This window comes from Manis javanica, chromosome 6, assembly GCF_040802235.1.
Source record: "Manis javanica isolate MJ-LG chromosome 6, MJ_LKY, whole genome shotgun sequence".
NCBI classification, from domain to species: domain Eukaryota; kingdom Metazoa; phylum Chordata; class Mammalia; order Pholidota; family Manidae; genus Manis; species Manis javanica.
In genome coordinates this window covers 33,367,693-33,395,130 of record NC_133161.1, presented here as the reverse complement: position 1 = coordinate 33,395,130, position 27,438 = coordinate 33,367,693, and the positions used below count along the sequence as shown (strand labels likewise).

Sequence of the window (27,438 nt, the reverse complement as noted above, 5' to 3'; positions counted from 1 at the left end):
AGTATATTTAGTTAAGTATATTTAGTAAGTTTAGCCTTCTTAGACATGCTTCAATATGTATTGAATTACAAGCTGTTTTGCACCTAGAAAAATGTATATGTAAAATCTTTTACTTGCCCTCTCTGTATTTTAAATAATGTAAACAATTTTTTTTTCTGAATATAAAGAAAAAAAAGAATAGTACTTTTCCTTTGGGAGCTTATGGTCTACAAGAAGATAAGATTTCTGTACTCTGAGGAGTGCTATGATAGAAATACTACAAGGTGTCATGAGAATGGAGGTGGTGAGGATATAAGCCTGCCTGACTGGTGCATAGCAGAAGACTTGCTAGAGAAGATGGTGATATAAGGAAAAGACAGAGAATGGCAGGAATAGAGGAGAATATCCTAGGCAGAAGGAGATGATTGAGAACATGGTATAATACAGCTGGGCAATATAGTTCTACAATGTTGCAAAATGAAATGAAAGGGAGAGAGAACCAGTAAGAGATGAGCAGGACACATGAAATCACATCACAAAAGAACTTGTATGCTAAGCACTTTTGCATTTATCACAATGGATTTTAGGCAGAGAGATGGTGTGTGTGTTTAGATGCCTATGGAAGGTATGTGGAAAAAGGATTATGGGTGAGAGACAGCCACAGAGAATTTGTATTATTTTCTTTATAGTGCTAATATATAGTTGTAAGTGATGCATAATCTGTGTAAACTAATAGCAATTTTATATTGTTTTATTAGGTATATTGATTATGAATGTATCTTTCTCTTTCTAGACTGATCTTCCTGATGGAGACTCTTACCATCCTTAAGAGTAATAATGACTACCATTCAAAAACTGCATTGTTTTTTGGACAGTATGTGAAAAGACTTTAAAAACGTCATCTCAATGAATACTTGCAATAACATTAAGAGCTTAGTGGGAATGTTTTTGTTTTTGTTTTTCAATGAGGAAACTGGGTTTCAGAAAATTTAAGCAAATAGAGTAGTTTTGTATCAGTCAAGGTCCTGGCAGGAAACAGTTACCCTCAAAGGGGGTAACTGAGGAGAGCTGAATAAAACAGACTGTTAACAAAGGAGTGAGCAGAGTTAAAGGAATCAAAGAAGGGAAGCTGAAGTGCACTGAGTGAAGTCAGCGATTGTGGGAAGCAGCTAGCACCCCAGAACCTGCAGTAAGGAGCCGTTCTCGAGGAGATGATCACCTGACAGCAGGTGAGGCTTTCAACAGAGAAATGCAGGCAACCACCAAGAATAAATACTCTGAACTCAGTAATCTTCTTTCTCCCAAAAGCCTCCAGGCAATGGTGCCCATTTTCCCAAATTAATTGGAAGCCAGAGGGCAGGTAAGTCCACTGAGCTTCAAGGTAAGCGGTTGGTCTATTAAGGGAGTTCTCAATACTTATGCTCCCAAAGCACAGAGCAAAGATGGAAAATGAATCTGTAGGAGCAATGGGAAACCTTGCAGCACAAGCTAAGATCAAATACAGGAGGACTCTTGTCCCAAAGTCTATGTACTTCCGCGTCTTCCAATACCTAGACTGACGTCTAAAAAGTGCTTACCGCTAAACAAAAAGTAGAAATCAGCATGCATGGCTTGTTCCCTCACCTCTTTTAGTTCTTTACTCAAATGTTACCTTGCCAGTGAACTCTTTCCCTGATCACTGTAATAAACACTTCAAGCTCACTCATATTCCAGAACTCCCTATCCCCTTCCCATAAATTGCCTTATTCTCTTATTAGTATATTCTACAATTAATGCTTTTGATAAATATCACCACCTCTTTCCACAACTAAAATGTAACCCCTATGAAAGCAGAGAGTTTTCTGTTTTGTTCATTGCAGTATCTCCAGAAGCTAGAACAGTGTCTGGTACATAGTAAACACTGAGTGAATGCATGAATAAATGGATGAATAAATGAAAGAATGAGTTGACATAAATTGAACACAACCAAATATTTCTTGAAAATGCATTTTTGGTGGGTAGTATTTTAAATCCAGTGTATAAATGGTTCTCTGAAAACTGGATTTGTACTTTGTCTTAATTGCATTTTCCACCAAACCTAATGGGTCAGCTCATCATTATGTAGATAACTAATGCCTCAGAGAAAAATAGAGCACTTTTTCTCCCTCATTGTTATTATTCCTTTTACTATTGATTAAAATATTGCCCACCATTGCTAAATATTATCTTTGTACTAAGTCAAGTCAAATCACCAGAAAACTCCACGCCAAGACACCACAAAGAATCACAGAATTATGATTGAATATTTCAAACTGTGTCTCTAATTTGTTACTTACACATCATATTATTTCACTGCCTTTCTCTTATCCTGCAGTTTCTCATATTTCCTCCCAATTTTTTTGTTAGGCATTTTTCAAAGTTGAAAAAAAAACAGAGCAGTGCTCCAGTTACCTGGACCTGAGGCATTGTGGTAGATTTACCTCTCAGCAGCACCAGACACTGTGTTGGCAGGCAAATAAGGCTCCGGAGGTCTATTAGACCTTTCAGATTGCAGCAGGGGTCCCCCCCACTCAGCCACCTTGCTTTTTTTTCCAGAATTCAACTTCCATTGCTTCCTGTGGGTGATAACATTTAATTAATTCAAATAAACCTTTTCATTAAAAGAGACTTTATTTCTATTGTTGCATTACATACATAAAGAATACAAACCTTCAGGCAGTTTACAAAAAAGCACATTCACATAACCACCACACATACAGAGACATGAAGAGTATTGGTACTCTGGAAGCATCACTTCCATCCCAGTAAACATCCTTCTAAATGTGAACAAGTTTCTAGCTCTATAGATTTTGAATAGTCAGATTGATTGAGATATGTCAGCTACATACCAGAAATTCATCCTTTTTAGATGTAACCATTAATTCGTTTCTCTGTTTTAGAACTTTATATACTTAGAACCATATCATATGTAGTCCTTTGTGTTAGGCCTCTTTCAGTCAACATTTTTATGAAATTCATCCATGTCATTTTGTGTAGTCATAGAGAGTAACTGTTTTTTTATTGCTGCACAATATTCTGTTGCATGAGTATAGCACAATTTATCCATCCTATTTCTGATGGACAAATAATTTTGATGGTTTCTTGATTTTGGCTGTTATAAATAATACTTCTATAGTCATTTTTGTACATGTCTCACTTTTAATGAGCAAATGCATACATTTCTGTTGGTATATGTAAGGACTGGAGTTTCTGAATCATGGAATATGCATACGTTCAGCTTTAGCAGATACTAAACAGACTAAACCAAAACAGTGCCCTAAAGAGGTGTTACCACTGATTGTTCCACATCTTTACCAACAGTTTACTGCCATTTTAAAAAGTATTAGGCATTCAGGTGGTAATGAAGTGACACCGTTTTAATTTCGCATTTCCCTGATAACTAATGAAATTAAACTCATTTGCCATTTGAATATTTCTTTAAAAGTCCCTGCTCAAGCCTTTTGTATATTTCAGTTGACTGTCTTTTTATTATTGCTTTGTAGGAGTATTTTATTTATTCTTAATATAAATCCTTTGTGCACAAACACACATGATGTACGTGTGTATAGGCACATATGTGTGCTTGTATATAAAATTATGTGTATATATACATATACAAACATACGTATTCTCACTAGGCAAGGGTTTTACAAACTCACTCCATTTGTAGCAGCTGCTCTTCCATAGTTTGCAGAAACAACTCCATTTTTCTGATTTAGCTATTCTGCAGTTTTCTTCTTTGTTGCCTTCACTATCTATTGTTATCCTCTATTTAATAATTTTGTAGCAGACTGTATTTTCCAATGATAGCTGTTAAAATATCTCCCATTCCACACAATCTTCTAATAATGCGACCTACCACTCCACCCACTGAGAAATAGAATCTCCCCTAGAACTTGGAAAGACTCATGATGATGGTAGAAGTGATGCTATGTAACTTCCAAGGCTAAGTTAGAAAAGACAACATAGCTTTCACCTGTTTCTCTTGGAGTGTTTTCTCTTGAACTCCAGCCCCATTCTGTGCGGAAGCCTAAACCAACCCATGCTGAGAGACCACACAGAAAGAAAACATAATGCTGCTCCGGCTGACCACCCAGTGATGTCCCGGCTGATAGGCAGCAGGACTGCGAGACTTGAAAGTGAAGATGCCTCTAGACGGTTCTAACCCCTCACTGTTATGTCATCTCAGCCTTCAAATCTTTCTAGGTATTGTAGAACAGAGAGAATCTATCCCTTCTACTACTGTTCATAATCCATCCATGGGCATAATAAAATGGTTGTTTTATGACACTAAGTTTTGGGGCTGGTTTGCTACATAGCAATGGTAATAGGAAAAGTAACTTCCTCTAATACCTTGCACTTAAAAGTACTAAGGGAGAATCTATCTGTGTACTATGGTTACCAAATCTAGCTAATTTTTAGATTTATGTTAATTTTCTTCCTGCACTTATTTTTCTCTCTCATTCACCTAAGTGACAAGTTTCTCAGAGGAAATGTTTAGCAACAGTGCAATCCTCCATCCAAACAGTTATGGCCATTAGAGTATTGTGTTATCTGAGAGGCCATTTTTCTCAGAAGAGAATTGGGGAATACTTAAGTGACAGAGTTACACTTCTACAAACAAAACACACACCTATTAATCTTAAAGTAAAAGTTTGTTGGATAATTTTAAAATAAAATTCAATACTGTAGGTTATAGGTAAGCTAATTCCTGTCACCAATCAACCCCGAACATGGAAATCAATGGCAGACTATCTGTTGCAAATAAAACCCAAAATGTACACTGGTGCAAACACAATAGAAGTCTACTTCAGGCTCATCTAACTACTAAGTGGGTGAATAAGTCAAAAGGGTGGTTCTCCTTCATGTAGTCATTCAGGGTCCCAGACTGCCAGAGGTTCTACAATTTCCAACACAGACGTTTCAACTAGGAAGTGGAGAAGACTGTAGAGGGCAACACCAAGAGAGGATTTTTATGGGCAAGGTATGGGTCTAAAAGTGACACCCATTATTTCTGGTCACACTTCATTAGTAAGAACTGAGTAATATGAACATACTTAACTGCAAGAGAAACTAGCATAGGTTGTGTACTTGGAAGAAAGCAAAGAAGTTGGATTTTGGTGAGCAGCAAACAATCTGTCACAAACATAAATGATGCATTTAAATTAAATATAATGTATTTATTAATAATGACTGTTAAGAAAATAAAAATATAATTTAAGTTCCTATAACTCTGGAGGGAAATATTTTTCAAGCCTGGGGCAAAATATCTTTGAAACTGAAATCAAAGGGAGAAATAAAGTGGGAGAAACCTGTTTATTGCCTACAAGCAGCTGTCTACTTCTGCTCTCCCGTGTCTCTTACGATCAGGTGGCAAAAGGGACCCCACCCAACCTCTCCAGTCCAGAGATGCCCTGCTCCCACCTTGTAATCACCATTGATACAGAGATAGACTACTTCTCTCCAGCCCTTGGCCTACTGATATGGAAATGCACTAAGGCCAGTCAAGAGATTCTGGAAATACTGCAATATTACCCACAGTTCCACATAACAACTCTTCTGTTATTTTCCTTCTTATATTTGCTCTGTTACAACCTGGTTAAAGTATCAACTGATTCCACTCCCAACCATATCTGTTTCAGGATGTGAAACTGAGAATATTTCTTTAATCAGAGTCTCTCACACCATAGAAAGATAATTCAAAATGTGATTGTAATAAAGAAAGGCATAGGTACTCTAGATCTGAGCGGCCAATCTCTGGCTGACTGGTTAGCTAAGAGATTACACTGACATCACATTTCATCTCTATCTTTCTCCAAGACATTTTTTGTGCATGAGGGGGCTTGAAAGAAAAAAAGAAATTCTATGTGTTTTTTCTCTTTGTGCTATAATCAAACTCTTTATCAGTGAGACAATTTGGGCTAATGATATGTCTGGCCACACATCAGCACAGGGTGTGCACTGGGTGGATGAAAAAAAAAATTGAGCAGGATTCCTAAATACTGATACATGGCAAAGTAAAATCTAGTGACTTCTTTTTAAAGTTAGATGCTTTTCCTTTTTTGTATTAAAATGTCTATTTACATATATATATGCTATATTTATATTATAATGAATATATATATTAATATGTCTATTATATATACACACACACACATATATATGTACACCATTTATATATAATGGTAATGATAAACTATATGCATTTAAACCATATAACTATATGCATTTAAAAATATATTCAAAATATGGGAAATAAAAATTTACAGATACTATACTCTCCCAAAATTTTTAAATATTGTTGCCCTATGAAAGCCAAAATTTAAAACTAGTAGCATCTAAAATGCAAATTACCAAACAGGCCTATTCCTGGGGAAGCTCAAGTCTTTGCCTCATTTTTAGCGTCATTCACTTAGCTTTCTCTGGAGTTTAATTATTTGGTAATTTGGAATCCAAATTTTAAAACTTTCATCCAGAACATCACAGACATGAAAACCATCATAATTTTCATGTTCACATCTCTTTAATAACTCTGTTTTTATCCTGTTCTAAGAAATGCTGAGGCTTAACAAGAATAATTGCCAAATTACACTGCTTAGAAAAATAAGAAATTGCTTTTTAAAAAGTAAGATATAGATGGTATTATTTGTAGTAACTTTGAAATTTAAGTGGAATTTTTAAAATATAAAACCTATAGTTTCAAATACTCTGTATACAGTATTTATTCTGAATGGAATTATCTCTTTAATAGATGTCAAGGACATCTATTAAAGTTAGAAATATTGAAAGATTCTCTTTTGGGTTTGAGAATGTTTAAAGTGCTTTTTACCTTCAAGCAAACTAACTCCATACTGAATAAAATCACATTTTGAATGTCTGAATGATGCTGAATTCTTTGCAGCTAAGCTCAAAACTGAAGCAACTACACAAATTACCTTTAGTTTTGAGGTTAGCTCAATTCAGAGCTTTTAATGCATATTTTAATAGTACAATGTTGCAACCTTAACAAGGACTGCATTTGTCTTTAAGTCCACATGATAGCAAAAGCTTAATATTAAAAAAAAAACTTTTGTCTAGCAAAAGTGATTTGAAGATGTTTTGCTCCATGCATGTGAACTCAGCAGGTGATTCTTGCCTATCTTTGATGTCAAACAGCACAAAACTTCAGTGAGTAGTAGCTTCAGAAATGCAATAGACATGGCTGAGTCTTCATATGAAGCTCATGCTTGAACTACATCAGAAGAACTGACATCTATTATGGTGAGCAAAGACAAGTGTTTGAAAAGAGATTCAAACAGAAGTGTCAGAATTTACAGTGCATAGTTTTATATAAGTTGATTTTAACCAAGCATATCTCTATGAACTCTGCAGGATAGAAAAGAAATTTCAAAAGGCAGAGAAATTGTTGTCATCTAAGGGCATGGAATGTTTTAATAGCTTAAGGAAGAACATTTCTGTAAGGTTATGTGGTGATCCATTTACTTTGACTGAGTAATAAGGACTGTCATTGTGATAGTGCAGTTTTTAACCCTTAGAACAATAGAAATATACATGAACCTGACTGCGTAACACTTAAAAACTCAGAACAGTCTTGGAGCCCATTTTAAAGTTTCAGTCTCTAGTCAGAGAGACTTACTATAAATTTTCTGACTATCATCTAGCCACCAAAGAGAAAGCAAACAAGCCGAAGCAAACAAAAACCCTTTTTAGACCTAGTGAGTCACAGTGACCTTAACAGAAATAAGACAGAAAATTCAGTTGTTTCTACATCAGTACTCTTCAAAAGAAAACAAACATTAGCACTGTTTGTTACGCTTCTTCACATGTGCTTCTATTTCCAACAATGCACAGACTTTGTACACATTATTAAAAAAAGAAGTCTGTGTGTTTCTAAGTGTAAGGATAAGTGTGCCATGTTTGTGTTGCAGGCAGCAGTGGGGTAAGTGTTAGCGATCTCAACTGGAGGAAGGCTTGTTTGTAATTGTGTCCTAAGGGCTTAATCACAGCAGTCCTTTAAAACTCTCCCTAAGGGGTCTAGTGTCACAAACTAACTTAATTGTTTTTCTAGCTTTACTTCTCCACCCCCACCCAAACAGACTCAAACAAAAGCAAAATTCCTTGGCTAAAGCACAAAAACACAATTCCTGTGCAGCAATTTCCAGCTTGTAATCAACATTTAGCTGTGTGAGATCTACCTCTTCTTAACCTACAATTAGCACAATTAATGTGCCACATGCCAAACCACTTGTTTAGTTATTATATTCTAATGTTTGCTTTTAACAACAAATTTTCCTCCCTAGATTAGCTGCTAATGCCTCCTCCAAGGACAATCTGGCTAGTCAAATTCAAATTTGTCACTCCCTTGAGCACCACATCGCAGTTCTCTTAGATTTAATTACTGAATTTATTACATTGCATTAAACAAGCACTTTCTCCTAAAATGGTCTAGACCTTCAGAAAGAGTAGCAGATGCCATATGTTGTGGTGTGGGCCAGCCTGGTTACAGACGTACCATATAGTCCACAGCCCTTTCTTTCACATTATCATAAGATGTAAATAATGCGAGCTGAGCCACAAGAAAGTAAATTTAACAAATGTTCATTAAGTGCATACTTCCTCCAAAGCATGGGTGTAGTGCTGTAGGGAACAAAAAATGATATAATAATAGCAAAATAATCACTGTTCATTGAGCTGTTACTAAATTACCTCCTTCCATCTAGTTAACATCTGTTTATTTCCTTCATAGTATTTATGAACTCTGGAGTAATTTTACCTCTTTACTTATTTGATGTCTTTCTCTCCTCTCTCATTTATAAACTCTAAGAAGGTAGGGACTTAGAAGTCCTCTTTACTGCCCTATTTCCAGTACTTAGCAGAATGCTTTCTCCATAGTGAGTGGCCAATATAACATTTTGTAGAATAAATTAACAAATAATGCTAAGTGCTTTATATGTATTATCTCATTTAATTTTCACAATAAGCCTATATTATTATTGTGTTTTAAGATTTGGAAACTGAGCCTTCTAAGATGGGGATGGGTTAAGTAAGATTGTTGGAAGTATAATTCAAACAAAGGTATGTCTGACTCTAATGCCCAAGGTGGTAACTGTAAAATAAATTTCAGCTGAAATAAGCAGGCGAAGAGAGGCAACAAAGGGCCAGGTAGTTTATTTGAATGCCGCTCTCGGGTGATGTTCCGCGGTCTGGTTATTACAGGCCGGGGAAGTCACACCCGGTCAGGGAGGTGGGGGCTTATAAGGGGTTAGGAGTGGGAGGAGTGGGCAAGCTATCCTAGGGGGTGTGGAGAGGTATGATTGGCTAAAGGTGACATAATAGACAACTAGAAACTTTTTTTCCTTCCAAGAGGGTGACATCCAGGTCTTAGTTGGCACATCAGAAGGATGGAATTCAGGAAGAACTGTCTCCTCTCCATATAAGGCACGGACTTTGGGGTCTGGTCTGTTCTCCCCCTACGGCATCTCTGTTCTGTTTGCATGTCCTTGTTTTTCCTTCCTCCAACCTAACAGTAACCATTTCACATTGTCATCAATTCAGAGAGTTCCTACTAGGTTTCTTTCACAGAAAGATAGTCTTCAATGCATCATGCCAGGAATTTATAATCAGAGAAATAGAAATGTACATAAATAAATCATAGAAAACAGACCACAAATTGCTATAATAAAAGTATCAATCTGTGAATGAGGAGGTTAATTTTAAATAAAAGATAGGAATCTAAGTAAGTTTCCTGAAAAAGCATGATCGATTTCAAATACTCTATTTTTTTTTGTAGTTTAAGACTTTCCATTTAGTTCTTTTTAAATACTTTCTTTCTACTGCAGAGCTTCTTTATATTTTAGTTCATTCGTGTAAGTAATCATATTTTTCTTCATGGTATCAAATGGTGTCATGACAGATAATTTAAAATCCTGTATGATAATTTCAATATATAAATTATATTAGCCTCAGTCTTCATGAAATATCTTTTCTTTTAGGAGTAGACCACACTTTCCTGTTTTTCCTGTTCAAGCAATTTTGGATTATATCCTGGACACTGTAAAGAATATGTTTTGGAGACTCTGGATTTGATTAAACTCCCCTGAAGAGTATTGATATATTTTTGTCTGTTTTTGAAGACAATTAATTTGGCTGGACTCAAACTGCAAATTCAGTCTCTTGGGCAGCCACTCAAAACTCTGTTCTGTTCCCTCAGACTTAGGGGGGCTGCTTGCTTCCACCCAGTGGATAAACTGACTGGGGCTCAGTCAGGGATCTGATCAGAGCTTACACAAAGATTTGGGGCTCCTCTTCTCTGGCTCTCTCCTTTCCTGGATTCTTCTTCAATTTTGAGTGGCTGTGGTTCTCTGAATTCTGTATGCAGATTCTTCAAACTGTAACAACTGTAGTTTTCTATGAAAATTCTAGCACTCGCTTGGTATATACTGGAGCCTACCCTCTGACTGGCAGCTATAAAAATAAAAACTCACCAGATGTTAGTCCCTTCCTCCAACAGTCAATTAAGATTCCTCCTTCTTTTGGTTGCTCTTCAATGCCTTCAGGTAGCTGTTTTTTGTTTGTTTGTTTTAAATTTTTTCCAAAGTTAATAGTTGTTATTTGCAAGAGGGTTGGTTTGAGAGCTTGTCTGGCATTTGGTGGATGTGGAATCTCACTGAAAAGGAAGATTTAAATGACCTTAATATGTTTGATGTGGACAAAAATGGGGCTGTGGAGAGGTGCAAACAGGGACTTCTACACCAAAGGAACTGTCTGCACAGTGGTAGTGAGAAATAAAGTTCAAAGCATGTTGAGTTTGCAGCACTGTGAACATGTTGGGATAGGTGTTTGGTTATTTATGTGGCTGTGGTGGGGAACGGGAGTATATGTGATGGATGGATGGGTCAGTAAGACAGGAAAAGAAGACTAAAAAAAAAAAATCACCCTTTAGAATGCCAAGTGAAGGTTTTGGACTCTAATATTTTGACAGTGGGGCATCATAGATTTTGGGGCATGGTATAGAGATAAACATATGTCTTGGATAATCAGTGCAGAAGATGGCTACAGTGGAAAGGAGAAAAATGATGATATTGGCTCTGTAGACAAGGAACCCTTCCAGAAGGTCACTGCAGTAATCTAAAAAACAAAACAAAACAAAGCAAAAAACCAAAACTGTGGCAGCTGAAGCATAAATCCATCTGAAGTAAGCAAATATAACTAAAGTTAGGAATATTTTCCCATTCATATGCTCTGTAATAGTTAAAAAGACATCTAAAATCAAACTTGTCAACATGGGAATCTGATTGTTAGGATATTTTGATCGATGTTAAATTGGTTATAAAACATTTATGAATTGTGATTTCCACTTGTAACTGAAAAACACTCAACTCCTTTGCAAATTTAAACATTAAATGTACTTGATGGTTGCCAATTAGCAGTAGATTTGAAGGGGTGAGAGTATGAAGAAGTTGACATTTATAAAAATCCCTTACTACAATACCCAGGCACACTCTCACCTTCACTGCCACTGGAACCCTTGGGAAATAGCTCTATTTTCATTTTACAGATGTGGAATTTGAAAGACACAGAACTAAAACTAACTTTTTCAATGCCACACAGCTAGTGAGTATAAAATATATTATTTAAGCCCAGGTCTATGATCCTATTGTTTATTCTATTTTCAGCATAATTCTACTTATTAAAGTGAGATAGTGAATGCAGTAGACCAGCTATAATTCTGTTTTTGGAAGGGACTTCCATATCTCCTCTTCTTCAGTGTCCTCTGATGAATTAGAGTTATTATTGTAATGATATAGATATAAGTTCCTTGGGAGTACAACAAAAAGACATGGTTCTTAGGAAATAGTTGTTCAAATCTTTTTTCTGTGGGAGAAAATTGGTATAATGAATTATTAATGGACTAAAATGTGATGGGACAAACGTCTTGATTAGTTGTAAACATATGTGACATAAAATAAGTCATCTAATCAGATAACCCAATTGTTTTTATTATTTTTATGAGTTGATCAGGATAACCAGGGCTCCCCTGAAGAAAATATAGTCACTTTTTTAGGGTGAGTGTTTTCAAGTTTGTCTTCCCATATGAGGAAGCAAAAAACTAATAAATCATTTAGTCATTCACAAAGCCTCCAAATATTTGTGTGTACCTAATAATCCTTGAGACATATACCCAATTTAACCATAAACTCCCTTGTAAGGATTCTCTTATTTGGCTGGTCATCCTTTTTCCAACTGGCACTTTCCCAGACCACTGTATATATTTTATTTTGGCAGGAGGCAGGAGAAATAGATAGCCCTGTGATTCTTTTACAAAAGAACATACTGGGAGCCTAGGGAAGAAATGCTACCATGTCTTATTAAAGGTCTCACTAAATCTAGTAGAAGGTGGTTTTGCTATCATTAAATACTTTGTGTTTCTAATTTTGCGCTTGTTCTAAATTATTTTTCCAATAATCTTTAAAGGAGACTAAAAATGGAAACACTGGTCATTTTCTAATAGAGATGCATTACAACTCACTATATTATATAGGAAAGGAAGACTCATATTTTAGTTATTACTAGTAGCACACACACTCCATGAAAAAATGAGTCTCAAGAGAATTAGGACGTGATGGAGCTGAGACTAGCTGGTTATAAAATAGCACAATGAATAGAGCTAGTTGAGACAATATTTGTGGGGTTATTCTGGTGTGGGCCCTGGACACCAGAGAAGAGAGAATCATTGAAATTGGAAAGATTGGTCAAGAAGTAAGCATAACCTCTCGCTGATGGCTATGATTTCTATCTTTATACCCAAATAGTCTTGCTTATCCATAAGCATTTCTGTGGGTGATTTTGTTTTCAAAAATCAAACTATACATATCAACTAGCAACTGGGCTCAAAACATAAGAAAAATGCTGGAGATTTCACATTCACAATTATAAATATAATGTTATCTTCCCTGTTGGCTCCTGGGAGTAAAATTTTGTCAATGTTCCAGTCTGATCACAATTTAGATAAATTAAATAACCTTGTGAAGGTTGTTCTTCAAGTTTATGGAAAACTGTGTTTTGAATCAAGCATGCTAAGTATTCTTTAGTTGGCCTTTTCTTTTGGGAAAGCTAGTTAAAATTTACTTATAGCCATTTCTTGTTTCTATTTTTAAGACATAAATATATAATTTGAGCAGCCTGTGTTCAGAAAGAAATATTGGAGGAGATTATGATCCTAAGGTCATCCTGAAACTATATGGTCTCCCTCTGACTTAATAGGGTGCTTCATACTTGGATCACAAATGCAACCATCCATATACTCTTCTCTAGTTGTGCTCCAGTAAGACAACTCTGCATTGTAATGTGGCACCAAAACTACTGACCACCTTCACTAACTTAATGAGCACCTAATTCATGCCTAGACCATAAAAGAATATAAAATTGCTTAACTGATTTAATGCTCACAAGAATGTTTTATTGCCTACTTCTCATAGTTTTTACAGATTTTACTGACAGTTCAATATAGTGTTTTTTTCTGAATTGGAAGTTGGATGTACTTAACAACAGTGACTTCTTATTTTACAAGAACACCCCTTACACTGAAACTTGTCTAGCAATGAAAGAAAACTGTTTAGAGAGCTAATTTTTTTCTAAAGGAAGGAAGGGAGTGCATTTGAATTCTAACAAGCACAGTTTAAATGGATTCTATAAAATTGATGATTATATTCACTAAATAGTCTAAAATGAAAGACAGACATTTCTACAAATGACAGATAACTTGATTACAATGAAACACATATTCATCACAAGCCAATACACTCCTATAATCTAATGAAATGGTGACAAAAAAAAGTAATGATTTGAAAATTCCATTTAGTGTAGAACCCTCTTTTATCCCAAGAAAACCTTAAACAGATACCCAATATATAAAACATGTATGAGTAGAGCCTCTGTGGCTGAAATCTGAAGTGTGAAACACCAGTGGGACCTCAGGCCAACATGAGGCTTCCATGGAAGATCTTGAGCTAGAACATACAAAGAAGTTTTGAACAAATACCAAATAAGTCTTTTAATTATGGCAAAAAGATGAACCTTTTTAAAGACAAAAAACTCCAACAATAGTCATGTTAGAAATAAAATTTACTTGATAGTGGATTAGAACATATTTTTAATTATTACTTCAAAATTTCCAACAGAAGTCTAATATAATTTTTTAATATATGCCTGGGCAATAACTTCTGACTTAATCTAGTTAGACTGCCCTTAGCACAGCACTTAAATTGCCCCATGACAATAAGTAATACTCTTATATGTAAAGAAATCTGTGTGATGCATCTGGTACTCAACCAACTGGAAAAGGGCCTTGATTTAAAAACTCGAAAGCCAAATGTGTTCTTTATCAAAATTACAAACTACTGTTCTGATATATTTTTGGGTCATTTCACCAGCAGTGGACCACAGATATAAGCTTTATTAAAGAACAGTGGCATGTTTTAAATGTCCATTAATCTATTTTTAATTATAATGGAATGTCTATAAAAGTCCATGTGACAACTATATGAAGATCAAAATAATTAATTATAATCAGCTTTAAATGGATACAGAATGAATTAAAAAGGGATGTTCCAAAAAGAAAAAAAATACAGAAAGCTTGAATGTGAATAATAATGTGGGTTTATGGTTAAAAGAACAAAGAAATTTTGATTTTTATATACTGATTTAATTAGTAACTGTTTTAAAGATGTGTATTTTTGTCAGTTGCCAAAAATTCCAAATCACTGAAGTATATGCAAAGAGAATATGAATTCCTTCATTTGTTTATTCATTAACTCAGCAAATATTTATTCAACATTTGTTAGGTACCAGATATTGTAATAGTAAAATATGTAACCTGGCCACAAATTGCTCATAGACTTAGTTCAGAGAGGTACATAATCATGTGATTGTAATCCAGTGAAATAGGAACTATTATAAGTATTATATGCCCAAAGAAAAGAATATTCAGTTCTGTAGGGCAGGAGATGGATTAGAAAGATTGTGAGAAATCTAGAAACATTTGTCAAAGAGAAAAAAATCCTTAATGGGTACCCTAAAGACTGAGTAGTAATTTATAGTTATAAAAAGTAGATTATTCCAGGAAGGAACGAGAGTACAAAGGTGTCACGGAGCATGGAAGAACAGTGTCTTCAGAAAACTGCACTGTCCGCTGGGTGAAGAGTAAGTCTTGGGGGGAGACACAGTAGATATGTTTAGCAGAGGCAGAAAGCAGAGGGCTTTGGAGCCAAGCTGAATAATTCGGACTTCCAGACCCTGGGAAAGAACTGAAGAGTTCAAAGCAGATGAGTAATATCATCTGTTTTACATTTTAAAAAGACTACTATGTTTACAGATGGAGTACATATCAGTCAGAATCAGAGAGGTTCAGATCTAATGACAGAGAAATAGTTAACAGAAAACTACAGCAGCTCAGATGAGTCCTCAGCTCACACAGGGAAGCACAAGAAAAGGGTGGCAGCTCCAGAATGAATAGGGACTAAAGGTTGGGGTGAGGAGGAAGATGGAGAGGGTGATCCATAGGATGACCCTTGTGTTTCTGACTTGATAATTTGTTTGATTGTGGTATCTTTTACTAAAATAAGAAATAAAAGGGAAGAAAGGTCTGGGATGAAATAATGAGTTCAGTATTGGACTTTGAAACTGATGTACCTACAAGATACACATGACAAGATATCAGACATCAGTTGCATATGTAAATGTGGAGCTGAGAAGAAAAGGGGAGAATTAGAATTTTTGAATTAATCACGTGTCCATGCTTTGAAATGCTTGATCAGTGTACATATATATGTTAGACTGAAGCATTTCAAATGTGTAAATGACGCCATTATGGACAAAGTTGAAAGAAGCACGTGTTGCAAATTTCTCATACATACCTACAGCAGGGAAAATACAAGTGAGGCAATCAAATGTTTAAAGCAATATATACCAGTGTTCATGGCATGGACAAATGATTCTTTAGCTAAGTGCTCACATGTAAATTAACTTAACATGTCTGAGAAATAAAAATATATCAAATCAAAGATCAGCCATTTAACTTCTCTGCCTTCATTCACATATCTGTTCATTTATTTTCATTGTTCAGGTATACTACTTTAGATGCTGGGAAAATAGCAACAAAACAAAGCAAAGTCCCAGAATTTGTGGAACTTATATGATCAAAGTTCATCATAAACACATACACAAATATATATATTACTTAATTTCAGACAGTAGTAAGCACAATGAAGAAAAAGAATGCAGGATAAAGAAGCAGAGTGTGAAGAGAGATGTTTTTAAAAGGGCAAGCAGAGACTCATCAAGGAAATGCAAATTAAAACCACAATGAGATATCACCTCACACCAGTTAGGATGGCCAACATCCAAAAGACAAGGAACAAATGCTGGCGAGGATGCAGAAAAAGGGGAACCCTCCTATACTGTTGGTGGGAATGTAAATTGGATCAACCATTGTGGAAAGCAGTATGGAGGTTCCTCAAAAAATTAAAAATAGAAATACCATTTGACCCAGGAATTCCACTCCTAGAAATTTACCAGAAGAATACAAGATCTCTGATTAGAAAAGACATATGCACCCCTATGTTTATCTCAGCACTATTTACAATAGTCAACACATGGAAGCAACCTAAGTGTGCATCAGTAGATGAATGGATAAAGAAGATGTGATACATATACACAAGAGAATATTTTTCAGCCATAAGAAGAAAACAAATCCTACCATTTGCAACAACATGGATGGAGCTAGAGGGTATTATGTTTGGTGAAATAAGCCAGGTGGAGAAAGATAAGTACTAAATGATTTCCCTCATTTGTGGAGTATAACAGCAAAGCAAAACTGAAGGAACAAAACAGCAGCAGACTCACAGACTCCAAGAAGGGACTAGTGGGAAGGGACTGGAAAGGGTGGGTGGGTAGGGAGGGAGAAGGGGATTAAGGGGCATTATAATTAGCACATACAGTATCGGTAGATCATGAGGAAGGCAGTGCAGCACTAAGAAGACAAGTAGTGACTCTATAGCATCTTACTATGCTGATGGACAGTGACTGCAATGGGTTCATGGGGTAGGACTTGATAGTATGGGTGAACGCTGAAACCACAATGTTGCTCATGAGAAAACCTTCATAAGATTGTATATCAATGATACTTTAACTTTAAAAAAGGCATCAGAGAACAATTATTTGCTGAGGTGAAGGAAGGATGAAGTCATGAAAAAATATGGGAGAAAATATTCAAGTCAGAGAATCAGCAAGGTCAAAGACCCTGAGGCAAGAATCAGTTTCCCTCATTGACAGAAATAAGAGCAGCATCAACTGGAGCAGAGTGAGGGCAGGAGAGACTGTGGATACAAGGCGGGAGAATATGCCACGGGGGGACAGCTTAGGAGTTCAGTGGCCACAGACATCAGTGTGGATTTTATTCTAGTCTAGGTGTAACCTGGATCCATTGGAGGGTTGTGATCAGAAAGTAAAAACATCATTATAGTGTTTATATAAATATTGTTACACAAAGATTTTTTCACTCCTGGGACAAAAAATGAATTATGATTACAATTACTTCTGTTTTTAAAAAATCAACTGTGGCTGCTATGCAGAACTGTGACAACAGTGTCATCAGGAACAAGACTGGGAGCAGGAAGCCCATTAGGAGGCTACCACAGACAAAGGCATAAACGGCCAAGCCTGGGCCAGGCTGGGAGTGATGGGGCTGAGAGGCAACTATCGGATCTAAGGTGTGAAATGAAGAGCTTTCCTGATGGACTGGAAGGTATGGGCTCCAGTGAGCTACTGATCAAAAACAGCATCTAAGGAAATCCCATGTCAGTCAAGTTTGACATTAACAGTATTTTTTTTTGAACTGAATTAAAAAAATTTGGTCTGATTTTACCAAAATATTTTGATGAGCCAATGTATTTCAACAGGTTCCTGAATCTGGATACATTTTTAATAGAGAATGGTCCTTTCCTCATGTATGCCTGTGGCTGCTATGCTATGAGTGTGGTTGTATTTAGACAAAATGTAATTTTTCAAGGAATTCCAACAGAGGACACAACTGATAAGAAGTAATGTTGATGTCTATCTCTGATCCTTGTCTTATTTTCATTATGTTTCTAAACAATGAAAACAATGCCGGATGATATCTATGGAGTTTGGGAGGGAACTGCATATGCCATTTATAGACATAAGTGGAACAAATATTTTAGTCTTTAAAATAGTCTTCATTTCAGGATGAAGAAGCATTTTGATCATTTAAAATATACATATATATAGAACATTAATTTAAAGGTCGGTGAGTTCCTTTCTGTAGCTTAGAACAGATGAATCTTATGGAAAGAAGGTTTATACTCATGAAAATTGGAGTTTACTCAGGAAATACTGCCTAGTGTCTTAATGAAAGTGCTATGCATGCCTCTTCTGAAATTTAGCACATGGAATGAAGCTTCCCGTATCTGTAGCAAATGCAGACTTCACTGCCTTAAGGGCTTGGCATTTTCAGATAAAAAAGAATCAATGTCATTATACAGTATTTCTCTAGAGCATCGTAATTATTCTGCATGCATACAATATTTATTTAAAACTTAAAATCAAACTTCAAGAGGTGGTCATTTGAAAGCTGGCAGTCAGTGAACAGATCCTGCATTCATGAAAAAGAGAATATTTCTTCTAAAAGTTGAGAAATAGATCAAAACGGTCTTTCCGGTAACTGGCACTTTAGTCATATAGATGCTTTTTATGTGTCAGATTTATTAATCAAGAAGGTCCATGGGAATGAGAGAAGGAAATCTTAAAGATGTGACTGTCGGTTTTTGATATGTCAGGTATAATTTTGTAGCTGTGATTTTCGGATTGCCGTACACACACAGCATTGTCCTGATGTTTGTCTATCTCTTTATACTCATCATTTGTGATGACTGGAAAAGAAAATGAGGTGGGGATGTTTTGATACAGGATTGAAACTTGAAACTACAGTCCTTCAATTTGAACAGTATCCCCGTTTCATCTTTCTTTTCATGTTACCTTTTTAACTTTTGCCACTGATGTAAAAGGAAAAAAAAAAAAGAAAATTTTGAAAAGATGCCAGGTGTTGGGTCTTCTCTGGGTGAAGGATCACAGAAGTAGAGGATAAAATATAGTTTGTAGTTTGTCACAGAGGCAGACTTATGAAGATCAAACACTTGTCAACAACAACTATTTGTCCTCCTGCGGCCATCACAGAATTATTAAGACAGTGACATCTTTTCATACTTGGTACATTTTGCCAAGATTGTACTGTATAATGTTCCAATTAGTTTAACAGGATGTATTCTGCTGTGATGAATACAGTCTTCCTTAATTGCTTTTGGCTGCTTCCTGAAATAAAAGAGTATCATCGTGTCACAAACACATCGGTCACTGTGAAATTCCGAATGGTATGCTCCCTTTTAAGTCATCAAAAATCACACGAAACAGGTATTTCCAAAAGCTGAGGTAAAGCAGCTTATTTTTATGATGTTTGAAGTGAGAATGCAACAAAACTGTCTGAAGAGTAAAAGGACCAAGCCAAACTTTTTTTTTGGTTATTATTTTATTAAACTTGCCAGATAACCAGTGTGATGTTTTTTTTGTTGGTTTTCATGAATAGACCAGCTGCTTGTGTGTTACTTAGACTGTATCATGTAGTTCTTGGTGAAAAATCGCATCTTTGACCAAAGTTGGGTAACTGCTTATTTTCCACATACTTACTAATTTTTTTTTTCTTTTTGACTCCTGCAGACACCAGTCCCTACCAAATGTCTAACAGTCTTGGTTCTTATTCCACTCAGATTGTTTCTGGGATGTTTATGTTCATGAGGTTTAGAGCCAGCAGCGCCTCAGAGTTTGCAGTGACTGAGCACCTCGGCAGCATTTCTTGAAGCTCCTTTCACATTAGCATCTCTTAGCCACAACTGTCCTTAGTGACTACATGAGGTCCTAAAGAGCCTGAGAGACTAGGCAAAATTTGGAGGCACTCCGTGGGCAAAAGGAACAGGAATCGAAGACAAGGAAAAAAATTTTGGAAGAAAGCCATGAATAGAGATGCAAAGCCGTAAAATGTAAAGACATGAAATTTGAGATGAAAATTACACTCCTCTAATACCTGCAGGAATGTTACGTGTTTTTAATTTTTGAACTGAAGTTTGTATTTCTATGCATGCCAAACAACATAGCTTGCGAAAACCAAGTTAACCAATAAAATTTTGTGCATATAAATTAATAAAATGACATCACATTTATAAAAAGCACTTTAGAAATTGTGACCTAATCCATATACCTATTGTAACTGCCAATAAGTCTGAATTTGTCCAGAGGGTTCTACCTAATGGCCAATTTACAGAAATAAAAAAAACACTGAACACTCAAAAGAAAGAGGTCATTATTTAACCTAACCAGTTAGTTTGACTGATTTGGAAAGAACTCAGTAAAATCTAACCTACTTATTCCTATTAGCATTCATGAGTTTAACTGCATCAACTTCATGAAAATAATACAGGCATGTAGTGCTAAAAGGCTTATGCTACAATCCAACAGTCCTTCCTATGACTCCTGATTATTCTGCTCTGTAAAGACAACCACTTCCAATGCCTTTAAGGCATTTCTGCTCGTATCCATATATATTCACCCATACATGTCATCCATATATACATATATGTTACATATACATTTTTTCTGGTATTCATATTACATCCATATATATGATACATCAATTTCTTAATGTAACAATTATAGAAATAATATGTTGACATTTTGCTTTAGAAATAGAGAATTTACCTCTCTCTTATGTTCCCCATCTACTTGTTGGGTCCCAATCTCTCAGTACAGTTAAACTGTAATTTTTGGTTAAGGTGATAGTGTTTATATAAATATTGTTACACAAAGATTTTTCACTTCTGGGACAAAAAATGAATTATGATTACAATTATTTTATAATAAAGTTATTGTTTTTCCTGGAATTAATATTGCTTCATTATTTCCTTGATGTTTCTCTATAACTATTTTTCATTTATATTTCCTATGTGTAAGATAAATTCTAGCCAAAATAAGCAGGCGAAGAGAGGCAACAAAGGTCCAGGTAATTTATTTTAACGCAAACACCCGGGCGAGATTTCTTCAGTCTACAGAAATAGAGGCTGGGGAATTCGCGCGCGTAAGCAGACAGGCAGTGAGTTTTTAAAGAAGGCAGGGGGAGGCAGAGCTTAGATTTACAGCGGCGCGAGGATTGGCTAACGTATCAGGTAGGGAGGGGGCAACAGCTTTGACACATCATCAGGGTCCGACGTGGGAGGGGCAGCAGCCGGGGACTTTGACATGTCATCAGGGTCCGACGTGCTTGCTCCTCCCGTCAGTGCTCTCAGCCTTACACTATGGAGTAATTATCAAAAGATATTTATTTAAGTAAATACTCCAGAAATATGCCAAAGGCCTATTAATATTTTTTTCTAAACACTGAAACAGTTCTAAGCAGTCTCCCCCGCCAGCCCTCTATCTCTTGCTCTAATCGGTGTTGATGTGTGCCGACATACTGGCCCTTCCCTCTGTTGGTCTCCTGTACCTGAACCCTTGATTTCTGCATCTTTTTTCTTGCCTTTTTTTCTCTCTTGTATTTCTAAAGCATGTCTTCTAGTACTCCCCTAAGAAAAAGTACACAGAAAGTACATTAATTTATTTTAGATATTGAATATCCGAGGATGTCTTTATTCTACCCTCATTTGTGAATGCTAACTTTGAAATAATTTTATAATGAAATTTTATAGGCATTGGGCCACAGTCTTCTGGAACTCAAGAGTTGCTCTTAAGAATTCCAGCGTAATTTCCTATTCCCAAGCCATTTCTCCTTGACTTGCTTCTACTCTTTAAGAAGTTCTTAGAATCTTTTTCCAACCCTATTTTTCCAAAAGTTAGAACCATCTGCTTTGGTGAGGGTCTTTTTCCATTGTGTTTGGCCCTCTTTAGGCCCTTTCTATTTGAAGACACAGGACCTTTAGTTCTGCAAAATGCTTCTGAATTGATTTTTGATAATTTTGTCAACTCTATCTTCTTTGTTCTTCATATCCTGATTTTGTATCTCTTAAATTTATTCTCTTTTTCCTCTTCTATAGTGCTTGTCTTCCCACCTCCCCATCCTGCCAGGAAAGCTCCTTGATACTATCTTCCGTACTTTCTAAGAATTTTTTCTTATTTTAAATCATATTTTAATCATATTTTAAATTCCATATTTTAAATCCATTATCATATTTTATCATATTTTAAATTCCAATGACTATTCCTTGTTCTTTGATTATTCCTTTTTATGATAACACCTTGTTCCTTTTAGGTGCAATATCTTCTCTCATTAATCAGGATAATAATAATAACTTATATAATATTTTTTAAAGTTTTCTTTTGTGTCTTATATTGTCTCCATTTTCTCCTAGTTTTTTCTCTTTGTGTCACTCTGTATTTATACTTCAGACTTTCCTCAAATATTTGGTATTTCTTGACTGTTCATTCAAACTGAAGAGTGAGGCACATTTATATGTTGTAAAAAGAAAAACTGGATGACATCTCTTGGTGCATAGGAAAGATTTTCAACATGAGTATTTGTGTAAAGGGGATCTTTAAATATATAGTCTACAGATCTTTTCACTAGAGTTCTTAATTTTCTCCAGGGAAGGGTCCTCTGTATCTTTGGGGGTGAGTGGGAGGAATATGTGGGTGTATGATTGGCTGCAGGCCTGACCCCCTGGGGGGCCCAGAAGAGGGAGCTGGGGTGGTTCACCATGCATCAGGTGCACTCCACCCCCAATAAGCCCTACCCTCCAAGTTCCTGCTGTGCTGCACTCTATAACATTTCAGTGCTTTTTTTTCCCCCACAGGGGCTAAAGCTCTCCGTGGGGAAGGTCAAAAGGGTAGAAGTAGCCTCAGGGTATGCAGCAAGTATTCCCTTGTTCTCTAAACAATGAAGCAAGCCCACTTTTCATTGTTCCTTGCCTGATACTAGGCTTCAAAAGCTTTGGTAAAGCACTTTATTAGGTAAGAGGTTTCAGCTGTCTCAAAAGTTATACTTTTTTTTCTCATAAGTTAATTTGAATTGCACTTTGAGGTAAAACTTCATTGAAAGCTTTATTGCTGACTAGGTGTATTAAACTAAATACATTTCCTTCATCTACTAATTTTGTAATTTTGTTAAAGAAAGGAGAACTTTAGTCTTTTGAGTGACTTTTTTTCCCTATAAAATCTCATGCTGCTTATTGCTCTTGTTTCTAATATCCCATATGGGCTATAGGGCTTTTTTTCCACCTGAGGGGCCTCACAATAGACTTGCCAAATTGTAATCATTATGGCAAATCTTTTTGTTCTGACAAATAAAACCTACATGTTTTATTTTATCCCATTTTCTGGAGCTACCTAGTGTAGTCTAAGTTTTCAAAAGTAATCACCAGTCTTTTTGAATCTTGGGAGTACATATTTCTTTAGACCCTGTAATGTGCATAGTGTAAAACCATTTAAAGTTATATTAATTTTTTTCTTAGAAATACTATTTCAAATAATCATACAGAGAAAAAAAGTGAAAATGACTATTTATATCAACTGAGGACCTCAATGAGAGATGTTAAAGGGTTGAGAAATAGAAGCTGTAAAGAAAAGTTTAAGCAAAGGAACTTGGATTATTTAGCCAAGAGAAAGGTCTAACAGTCTCCACAGTTCAGACCATTATAGAAAAATAATGACCTGCTGTTCTCTATAGCTAGAGAAGACATAAGAAGAGGAATTACACTTAAAGTGAAGTGTGGAAATTATGAAACTTCTTAAGATTCCCCAGGCCTGACTTGCATTAATGCTCTAATAAAAGAATAAACATATAGGTTAAGGCAAGCAGGATACTTATGTTAAAAATACATGTCGCAACAATCTTTATAATTAAATCATTGTTTAGGACCCTAAAGTCCCCCAGAAAGACAAAGACTTCCATTTATTCAGAAGTATCAAATTCAGAATAAAGTATAAAAAGACCAATTAATTCAAGTGGTTTGGTAAAAGTAATAAATTAATATTCATCTCTATTTTTAAATAATATAAGAATAAAACCTAGGGAAACAAATGAAAAGTTCTGTGCATGTGCGTGTGTGTGTGTGTGTGTGTTGTGCCCACCGTGCAAGGGGCCCCTCTGAAGGCAGAACGCGGATTATGCATGTTTAGAGCTCCCCCACACCATGTGTCTTTTGCCCTCTGGAGACTGCTTATTTAGTGACTTCCGTAGGAAAAACACTGAGCAAGCTCACTACTCTGGCTCTAAGTCTAACTCTCATGCATGCCAGACGGCTCTGCCAGTAGCCCCCTGCCAAATACATGGAGCTGTGTGGCTCTGCCGCGATAACTGTACACCAAAGCAATTGTACCCAAGGCTGATTTGACTTTCTTAATGACCCTCATACATGTTTATCCCTGGAAGATAATTCTAAGGCTGTAGAGTTTTCACTTGGCTTTTCCCCTTTCTACCTCCAATTTTTTTTTCTTTTTGCAATCCAGTTTTTTGTTTTAAATTTAGGGTACCTTATGAAACCTAGGAAAAAATGGACATAGCCTGGATTGTATAAACTAAAAAGTAAGGATTTACTACTGCATATGTATTTCTCCATAGGTGTGTGTTTGTGTGTGTTCTGAGCTGTCCATTTGTATATCAGAAGCTGCCTCATGGGAATTTGCATTTATACTGTCACACTTGGTGATGAGCTCTAATCATTATTTAATTTAATAATAAGTAGGTGGATTTGTCCCTAAGAGAGGTCTGAGATTGGTTCAGGGCTAATAACTGTTTTTTTAGCTTATCAGTCTTCAAGGAGAAATGTGGGACCTAATGCTGAAGGCTGCATATCACATGGAAGTCTGGACTTAAGGCTAGAGGCAGTTATGGAATGTGACCTTGGAACTGATCCTGTAGGAAGGAGAATGTGGGGTGGAGCAGAAGAATACATATAACATACATATACATACACACATACATATACATGTGGGTTCTTTAAACTCTAAATCCTGTAATTTAAAATGCTTAATTCTCTATAAGTATCTGAATATTTTATGAAAATTAGAAGAACCATTAGTTTGATCATATGTTTAAACCTGAGATATGACATTTCTCAATCATTAAATACTTTGTTCAATTAACATGTTGCATTGTATTTACTTAAAAATACATACTATATATATTATGTATGTTGAATATGAAAAGCAGTTCATATTATGACTTTGGAAATGCTGAATGGAGAGCCAAAGCTATTTAAAATCTCCTTCTCCCCATTCCTGTAGAAAACATACTGGGAAGCTTAAACTTGGGATTTCCCAGTCTCTTTTACAGTTAGGAGAGGAGGCCCCGTGGCAGACATCTGAGAAGAAAAGGTAAGTGGAAACTCCAGCAGAGTGTTTCCCTTCCTCGTGCTCAGAGGGTAGAGCTGAGGCAAGAAGGACTTGAGTTGCCAGGCCAAATGACAAAGGCCTACATGCCAGGAGCAGTGGAGTATGAGATGGAAAGGGTCTCACTATTGGCCTTGCTGAGCTGCTGTCCCAGCCCTGGACCTCCTCCCTCTGGACTCTGTTGTGTGAAACGTTTGTGCCCCTTTCTAGTTAAGCCAGGAGAGAAGCAGTTTAGAGTATTCTATTATTTACAGCTGAACACATACCTCAGGGGTTTTTGTTTGTTCTAAGGCAGATATGTTATAGCACTTAAAAATTCTGCAAGGGTGGATAAAATAGGAACGATTTCTCAACGTGTTTAGCCATGTGTCTCCCACATCCCCCCTTTTATGCAGCTTGATTGGATATAACTCACATGCCACATAATTCACCCATTTAACATATACGTACAGGTCAGTGGTTTTATGTTCATAGCTGTATAACCATCTCCATAATCTACTTTTAGAGCATTCTATTATCCCCAAAAGAAACTCAATAGTTCCTGTTTTCTAAGTATTCTAAAGGAGTTCCCATGAAATGCCTTAGTTTCATGGCAAGTAATTATTTTTACAAGGTATCTACTTTAAAAAATGAGCTCTGTCTTTCAAGGTGGCAACATGAACTTGGCAAGAAATATAATTAAGCCAGTATCTGAATTTATACCTTTGTTATCCTCATATCTGTCAGAAATTAGGACCAAAATCAATTCTGTTTCTATAGATTAGATAGACAATTGTTATATGAAAGATGAGACTATGGTTTCTAGTCATTGGTCTATTTGGATCTAATTATATTAGTGTTAAACAGAGTCAAAGTACATTGAAAAAAAAAGATGCAGATACAAGGATGGCTGAACTATTCTGGGTTTTCCTGTTATGAACACTTCCTCAAACAGAGACTGAAGTGAGAGGAACTCCTTTGGCTCTCCTATTTGACACTCCTTTAGTTAGGATGCAGCTGCTGTAACAAACATATCCAGAAACCCAGTTGCTGCAACAGAATGATCCTGAGACAGGTGGGCCATCCGGGGAGTTCACATACTTCTACTTTAAGAAGTCACCCAGGTTCTCCCATCATGGGACTCCAACCATTGCCTAAAAAATATCATCAAAGTTGACTATTACAGACGGAATTGTGTCCCTCCCTAAAATTAGTATGTCCATATGTTGAAGCTCTAACCCAAAATGTATTGGAGATTATGCCTTATAAAGAGTGTGGGTAAAATTGCAATATTTCCAGAATCTCTTCCTGGCCTTAGTGCGTCTCCATATCAATAGATGTTTCCAAGGGGTGGGGAGAAGTAGCCATCTCCATATTAATAGGTGATTATATGGGGGAGCGAGGACATGTATGGACAGGGAGCTCCACATTTCAGCCAGGTCACAAGAGACACGGGGAGCAAAAGTGGATGACTGCTTACAAGCAATAAACGGGTTTCTCCCACTTTATTTCTCCCTTTGACTGATTTCGGTTTCAAAGGTAATTTGCCCTGGTCTGGGAACAGATTTTACCCCCAGAGATCCAAAGAAGTAATAAAGGTAAAATGAAGTTGTAAGAATGGGACCTCAATCCCACATGATCAGCACCCTTATAAAAAGAGTTAGAGGAAGAGGTACCAGACGTCTCTCTTTCTTTCCATTTGTACAAGTGGAAGAGTCACATGAAGACACAGAGGGAAGGCAGCCGTCCACAAGCCAGGCAGAGAGGCTTTGCCAGAAACCAAACCTGAGGGCACCTCACCTTGCACTTCCAGCTTCCAGAACTGTGAGAAAATGTATTTCTATTGTTTAGGCCACTCAGCCTAAGGTATTTTGTTATGGTGGCCTTAGCAGATTAATACTCTAGGCAACATGTCCTCTTTCTTCAACACAGGAAGGAGAAAAGAGAAAATAGAGAATAAGCAGCTTCCTTTCAAGAATATAATATAGAAATTGCAAATATTATCTCTGCTCACTTCTC

At 36.3% G+C, this 27,438-nt stretch overlaps 1 long non-coding RNA gene across 1 annotated transcript in view; it reads right to left on the bottom strand.

Moving 5' to 3' along the window:
* Positions 1–2,264: 2,264 nt before the first annotated feature.
* The window catches only part of LOC118974139 (uncharacterized), a 457,532-nt gene continuing 432,358 nt past the window's right edge, over positions 2,265–27,438 (bottom strand). The window contains exons 7-9 of the long non-coding RNA XR_012132176.1: positions 10,933–11,124; positions 10,482–10,663; positions 2,265–2,573 (exon numbers count right to left, since the gene is read on the bottom strand). This is a non-coding gene — a long non-coding RNA (uncharacterized lncRNA). The remainder of the gene's footprint in view (positions 2,574–10,481; positions 10,664–10,932; positions 11,125–27,438) is intronic.